Source organism: Oreochromis niloticus, linkage group LG1 (genome assembly GCF_001858045.2).
Source record: "Oreochromis niloticus isolate F11D_XX linkage group LG1, O_niloticus_UMD_NMBU, whole genome shotgun sequence".
Classification (NCBI taxonomy): Eukaryota; Metazoa; Chordata; class Actinopteri; order Cichliformes; family Cichlidae; genus Oreochromis; species Oreochromis niloticus.
In genome coordinates, this window is record NC_031965.2 from 31,974,642 (window position 1) to 31,982,400 (window position 7,759).

A 7,759-nucleotide genomic window follows, 5' to 3' on the forward strand; every position below is an offset into this window, starting at 1 on the left:
ATACTGTGCACATTCTGTGTATATGTAGTGGACAGCAATTTACCCCCAAAAAGTGCAAAGTTTGCAAGTCCACCTCATTTAAATGACAAAGTCAGACGTGATCATCTAGACCTGTGAAAATAAATTAATGACAAACTTGCAGTTATGGATGTTATTACAACCACAAGAACCTAAACAGTCTGCTCCATTGCTTTTGTTAATGAATCATTTGTTGGTAGCACGTCTGAATATTTAGTTTATGCCACCTGCATGTGATCATCAATAGTGCCATATTACTTCTTAAGAAGTACCCTGACACTACAATCTTTATATCATTTGTTCTACAGAGCTATTAAGTTACAATATAATCTGTGGTGTTTCCAGTATGACAAAATGCACAAATTGTAACTTACCATTTGACTCCACTGACAAAAATAAATCCCCAGCATCAAGTTTGGCTTCACAGACCTAAAATAAGTAAAATAAAAATATATGTTATAATTATATTGTTTTCGCCATTTATTAATGTTTGCTAATTTTCTGACATATAAACAATATTAGTTTTGTTACAATACAGGGAATGCAGTTTAATTAAAAGGTAAATTATGCAAAAAAACAAAAAAACAAAAACTTCTGCAGTATACCATGCCAAAAATCAGTGTCTCTGATGCCAATTATTTTATCACTACAGCTCTTTTAGTATGGAAACTCACACAATCTAGTCATACTAGTCACAAGAGTTCAAAAATAAGTTAAAATAGTGAGCTGTTGTTAAGCATCAAGCATTTCAGGGTAACAAATAACTGCACAATAGAATTAAAGCAAAAAATAAACACACTGGAGGACTATCTGATAAAAACTAATATAATGCTGGTTTGTAGACCATATTTTGTCTCAGTCCTCAGTGCACTCTTGCAGCTTAGCATGCAGCAGTTAATAACAACTTAAGTGATTACATAGGGGTAAACAGATGACAACAAGCATCCGAGTCCTGCCAAAAAGTTCTTTTTGAACCCAGCCAGTTATTGGAAATATTGCCAAAATGAACTTCCACCAAAATACAACAGCCTGTGAACTTGAAAGAAATTTACAAGTACAGAGACAATATGAAATAAGCTTTATTAATTAGCTGAGTTAGCTTGCTAATATCGCAACAGTGGTTGAGTGCACAACCTTAAAGCTAGCGGCACAATACTTGTGATTTGGTCAGCGCCACATTAAACCCATAAAAAAGACCATATGTCAGTTTATTAGGTCAAGTTTGGTCATGACACACAAGCTGGACCTTGTCGGCTAAAGTTACATTAGCTAAAGCAAACATTTCGGTAAAAGAGAAAAACACACATCATGCCATAGATTCAAAACATGTTCCAACTTTTGTAGCTCTCTTTCCTTATAGTTATAACCAATGTTACTCACCTTGAAAGCAGATTCCAAAGAAGACGATTAGAAAACGTCCAAGTAAAGTGAGCATGTCGTTAACCGCCAATTCCCCATGATGCACCTCGGTAGGAGTCACGTGAGGCAGTTTTGAATCCTGCTGTGCTCAACTTACCCACATTGTCAAGTTCACATAAGTTTCTGATTTAGCTGGACATGAGTTTTCAAGTTAGCTTTTTTTGGTGTAATTGGGACGTTTTTAACTTGTAATTCTATGTTATAACAACAACTTCAGTCATCTATCGTCAAACTGATATAGAATAATATGTTGAAATAACAAACATCTAGAATTACATTTTACAGTGTAGGCTTTTGCGGTTGTTTGCGCATGCGCATTCCGGATAAACCTTCCTCGGACGGAAAAGAGATGGAAGATCTTTGTACAAGACAAGCTACTGCTGGCTCTGCTTTCACTGCTCTCACTATCATTCGCGACTGGTATGGAAACAGAGGTACAGAGTAAACAATGTTTTTGTGATCTAACCTCTTAACAGATAAGTTAATCTTACCTTGCCCAACACGTAAGAAACTTAATAATTCCTTTAGCACGTTAGTGAGAAAAGCCTTGAAGCTCGACCGGAGGCGCTAGGTCCTGGCATGGTGACCTGAACAGGTGAAGGCTCCACCCACATTTTCAGATTAGCGTTTCCTAGAAATACTTTAAATCTACCAAGTTTAATCAGCTGTTTCACCAGTACCTCATCTTAATTTTTCATTAATATTTTTAATTCCCTTGTAGAAATTGGTAGTTAACCATGTCACACAGTGCTCAAGCCTTATAATATAGCTGATGTTTTGTTGTTCATGTATTTTAATATACTTCTTTAAAATCAAACTGAAAGCATTTGTTTGTAAGTGCAGTAAAAACTGTTTTTTTTTGTTTTTTTTACGAGATATGCGGTCCTCGCAGGACAGCGGCACTACAAACATGATTTTGATATATTACTGTATATTTAAAATGAGCTCAACTGTACATATCAGCAGCAGTAATATTAATCCATATTACACTGACAAGGAACATTTTTCTGCAGAATAATTACTGTTACTTCCAATACATTATGCCAGTAATACACAGTTTATGTGTCGTGATGTGTTTTCATAGTGTTTTATTGCTTTTACTAAATAAATGGCTCTGTAAAATTCCTCCAGCACTTGTCATTGTCAGCTAATTGTAAAAATGTGATGATAACTATAGAAATAATAATTTTTACAATTCTTCAACCAGGAAGGAGTGTAGGCAGCTGTAGATGTCCATGCAGAGTGCAGAATATACAAAAGAATAAAAGAAGTGGAGCATGAAAAGTGTTTTTTTAATCATGGTCTCTGCTTGTCTTTCTTCAGCATATACCACTGGCTCACCTGTTTAAGCTCACTGCAGGGTCATGCAGTGGTTAGCATGGTAGCCTCATAGGAAGAAGGTAACTGGTTTGAACCCTGGCAAGGGTTTTTCTGTATGGAGAAAAGCCCTTGCCAGGGATTAAACCTACTGTAATCACATTATGGTAATACAATAATGTACATATCCTAAATCACAGTAATCACATTACAGTTATTTGCCAATTATGTGCCTGTGTTACAAAGGTTCTTCAGTTATCTGCACAACGGTAGAAAAAAATCATCAAACATGCCTTTTTCTTGAGCTTCAGTCAGCTGATTTCAGCTTGTGTGCATAGGACAACGATTTGCGTTGGCGTGTGAGTCCACAGCCTAAGATTTATGATGTTAACTGTAATTATGTGACAGTGCATTTCAGAACATTTTACAGAATAATTTAAAAGTAATGCAATTAAAAAATACTTTCCCTGGGGAGTAATTAAAAGATATAATGCATTACTTTTTAAAAAGTAAAAAGTAAGTGTGATACATTACTTTTTTGAGGAATGAGCACAGTATAGCCAAACAACATACACGTTAATGTAAGATTAACTAGTCATCCTAAATTGGCTGTGAACTACATAGAGTGCTAAAATACGTAGAATAAAACCCTGTGTTTGTATATGGTTAACTGCGGCTTGTAGTTGAAAGCTTTATATAAATGTCAATCCATTCCATTAATTTTAACCTGTCATTTCTCTTTTTTTATACATACAGCTGAACCTGCTCCTAGTTATATCTCACTGTAGATGAGTACCATGCTGTAGCAAAACACTCTTGGCTTTGAATCATTGCTTCCTTGTTGTGTTTGTTTTTTTTCTTTTTGTCGGATTGAATCTCTGAATTGTATCTAAAATGCTCATACATTCCATATCGAAACTTTACAACTTGCTACTTTGTTTTTCCTTTTCTAATTTATTTAGTAGTTGGAGCATGTATTGATATTTTTATATTACCAAACTATACAATGCAGAAGATAAATAAGGTCATCAATGACCAGCAGAACCATGCTCCATATCTCTGTGGTATATTTTGGGTTTTAAGGCCACAGCCTCCTTTTTTTGGCTCACGGAGTTACTAACAAACTGCTTGTTCACTTTGCATTGGAGTTAATGGACAGAAAAGGAGCAGCTGATTTCAAATGAATGCTAAATCTGCTCTGTTGGATGCTGGAAAAAGTTATTAGTTTGCAATTAAGTGAAAACATGTCAGTGTTGTTCACTGTTGTAGCCTTGCCCCCTAGTTGGGTATAAAAGTCAATAATATCATATTTAAAGGGGAATTATTTGATATTCACAAGCGCAAAGTTGCTTCTCCTTTGTTGCAAAAACAAAAACTAGTTTTTAAAGAATCCCCCAAATTTACTGAACTGATATTTTGTTTGTGATGCTCATACAAGAACTTCCCCCTCTTGTAACATGTGCCTTCACTTTCAGTACATAGTAGAAATCTCTCTGTCTTTGAAAACTTGAGATTCATCATCCCCAGAGTCTAATATATAATGCCACTGCTGTGGCCTGCTCAGGAATGAACTGCTGTGAATCGGTGTGGTGCACCTGCCTTCTGCCAGGCAGCCACAGCGCTGCAGCCACGCCAGCCAGCCTACAGGCACTTCTAGATAACTCCTGTCTGATTAGCTCCTTAGGAGGACATTGTTCCAAAAGCAATTCACTAGACTCCCAGTATTAATTTAGTCCCGAGAGAGAGGCCCATCCATCCTATGTAGGACGGGCTGCGCTCAGGGCCTACCCTACGGCCTGCTAATAGCACGGCACCTCCTGGCCTGTCACTATAAGTGATAGTCTCTGCAAGTTTGTTGCCTCGTTGTGTGTTTCTCCCATCAGGCAGTGCGTTTCCCTCCCTCCTCTTCCCTCCTTGTTTCTCTCCCTCTCTATCAGTGGTGGTTCAGGGCAGGTGTCTTCTCTGTCACTTCCATCACTCATGCTGTTTGACGAAGGGAAGACACAGTTCAGAACATGGCGTGAGCAGGGGGTGATTCATTGAAAGCTTGCCTCTCTCCTTGAAAGGGAGGAGAGAGAAAAACAGTGGCTGCATTTTTTTGGGAGGGTGGGGAGTTTGTGAGAGCTGCCTGCCACGGGAAAATAAAAGAAGGCGAGAAAGCTTTCAGTGCTGTTGAAACTCTGAGGGTGACTCCAAAGTGAATAAGGCTGCTTTTAAAAATCAAAGGTTGACTGCGATGCGTGATACACCTTAATAGATAAAGAAAACCAAACAGCTTTAAACTGGCAGGGGATCTCAACTTGTTTATGGAGAGAATGAAGTGTGTTCCTCCTACATATTTGTTGTTTCTGTTTGAGAAGAAGTGCTTTATTTTTTCGAATAGGTGAAGGAAACTGAAGCTGTACAGCTTTATTTGTGTCAGAAAAACTGATGGTTAGGTTCCACCAGCTTTAGAAAAAAAAAGGTTTTGAAGTTGTGCTTTTGCTTATAAGAACAAAATATGTAAGATATTTTTCCATTTTGCTCCATGGCAATTAATCTAGATTATTTGAGTGAAGAATCCTTAGAGGTGTTGCTATAATCTCCATCATATCACCCACTGGTTTGTAAACTCTTCTGAAGGATATTGATCTTCTGTATCATTTCTTTTTTTGAGAAACATCTGAGCATTTCTGGACAAGAGAGGGAAATGCGCTTATCAGCAAATGCTAACAAGCTTGGTTATCAAAGTACGTTCAGAGACTGTATGTGTGATTCATAGAGATGCAGATACCTACTTAATTAGTACAAAGTAACTCCACTCAGTAAAACTGCAGCACAGGCATTTTAGACAGGCTGTCAGCACAGTTATGTTCACAAAAATCTATGATATTTGACAGACAACATTAGAAATTCTTCCAAAGGTGTTGCCACAAACTGTCCACTTCAGTGGCTTAAATTAGCTGTGGCCAAGGCTAGCACACAGCCGATGGATCAGTTGAAAACACCTGCTAGTCAAACGGGCCATGCTAAAAAAATGAGTCAAAACAAAATGTTTACTCAAGATAGACACCAAAACTGGGTTTTGTACCAGCCTGAAAACATGTCTCTTTCTGGTGTAAAACCGTGCAGTTATATGGAAGTCTATGGGGATTTATGCAGGTGGCCATGGCGCTTCCATGTTGGATTAATTTCTCAGTCTCTAAGCTTGCCAGTTGGAAAAGTCCACTACATTTTTGTGTGTTTTGACAATTTTTGAAATAAGGAAAGGAGCATAAATGTCAGAAACTGTTGATTTTAATTTGAAGATTGTTAGATCTGTTGCACTCTTGCACTTGAGTTTAAATAACTGTTAGGGTGCTTTTTGGAAGGGAATTGACTTAGTTAACAAAGCATGCTGAATTACATGTGTGTGATGTTATCTGACTTTTTTGCACAGCCAAGAGAGTTGGCAGTGCTACTGGAAAGCTGTGCTCAGTGTATTAAGGCATTGTTAGGAACAAGTGAGTAACACTGCAACACAAATCAACTGCAAAAGCTTGCCTGCATTATTGTCATGCCAAAAAAACCCCAACAACAAAAAAACCAACTCTTTATTAGTGTTAGTGTTACATTTTTAAATATGTGCCCACTTCTCCAATAGTATTTTTCAGTTTTGTTTATCACATATTACTTTTCTCTACTGTGAAAATCTGCCATTACAGACTTACAGACACATTGCTCTGGTTAGAGGGTTCGAGGTGTTTCAGCTCCGTGTTTTTTCAAGAATTTTATACTTAAACTGATATCAATCAATATTTTTTCCGCTTTATCTCTTTACTTCATTATCTGCTTTTAACTCTCAGTGTTCTTTCTCATCTCCTGTCCATCATCATCACCACCCAGATGTTTGCTTCACCCCTTAATGTGTTTTAAATAAATATACATACGTGAAATGTTGCCATGTGTTAGAGAGCAGTGCTATGGTATAAACACACAAAGGCAGTGTGAAAATGCATTTTATCAATGCAAATGTTTTAGCCATTCGTGGCAGTTGTGTCAGTTTGGTAGAGATGTAGCCCCAAGGTAAAGAAGCACTTAGCCTTTAGCAGCTTGCGTGACTTCATTATGGAACCTATGTTTATTGATTCAAGTTCATTAAGGCTGCTGCATAATTTATGTCAGTTTCAGCATATAACCTAATTAGAAGCCTTGCAAAGGCCTTCATTGATGTTTTAGTAAAGCATGACAGGCAGTGACAGCAAATTTGGTACCTAAGTTCACATTACTATACACACCTCTATGTCCATAAATCATTCTTTGAAAAGCAAAAGCATTGTTGGGGTTTGTCATATTTCAGATGCAGTACTGCCATCATGTGGTTGTATATGATATGTCTCTGGTTAGCAGAGGTAACAGCATGGCTTTGCAGTTTTTAGAATAAAGAGTAATAACATAGCTGAATATAAAAGAATTTTCTTAGAAATCCCTGGATACTTATAATTTTATAGAGATACTTACAAAATAGAGAAAAGAACAATCAGATTACTCATTCTGCTGTGATACCTTTTACATAAATTTAAAAACACAAATCATCAAATTGCAAAGAAAAACCCCAGTTTGCATCAATTATCAGTTTTGCCAATTTTTTCTATCCTTACAGAATTAAGAATGGAAATTATCACAAATATTTACTAAACTGGTATTTTGTTTGTGGTGGTCAAATGAGTACCTCCACCTCTGAATGCGTGCCTTTACTTTCAAGTGCACTGTGGAAATCTGTCCTTGAAAACCTGGGAATCATCATGGTGTGAATTGAATATATAACACCACTTCTGTGGCCTGCTTAAGAATGTACTGCTGTGTATCTGTATGGTTCACTTGCCTACTGCCAGGCAGCCACAGTTATTTTTGTCTCTGTCTTCAACTAACTAAATGACGAAGTTTTGGTTTTCAGATTGAGCTGTGTGTTGATGAAAACCAGCATAGCTCACCAAATGAGATTTTGGGAAAGGTTGTGCCCTTAACAGGACTTGAATTTTGAGAT

The 7,759-nt window shown here is 37.2% G+C and overlaps 1 protein-coding gene and 1 long non-coding RNA gene across 2 annotated transcripts in view; one reads left to right on the top strand and one right to left on the bottom strand.

Annotated features, from left to right (window-relative positions):
* The window catches only part of kctd15b (potassium channel tetramerization domain containing 15b), a 41,229-nt gene extending 39,194 nt beyond the window's left edge, over window positions 1-2,035 (bottom strand). The window contains exon 1 of the mRNA XM_005447670.4: window positions 1,929-2,035. The gene's annotated coding sequence lies outside the window, so the exon portion shown is untranslated. The remainder of the gene's footprint in view (window positions 1-1,928) is intronic.
* LOC106097729 (uncharacterized) lies at window positions 1,736-2,714 on the top strand. Its single transcript, XR_001223839.3, has 3 exons — window positions 1,736-1,871; window positions 1,966-2,032; window positions 2,645-2,714. It is a non-coding gene; the product is annotated as an uncharacterized LOC106097729 (long non-coding RNA).
* Window positions 2,715-7,759: the final 5,045 nt, after the last annotated feature.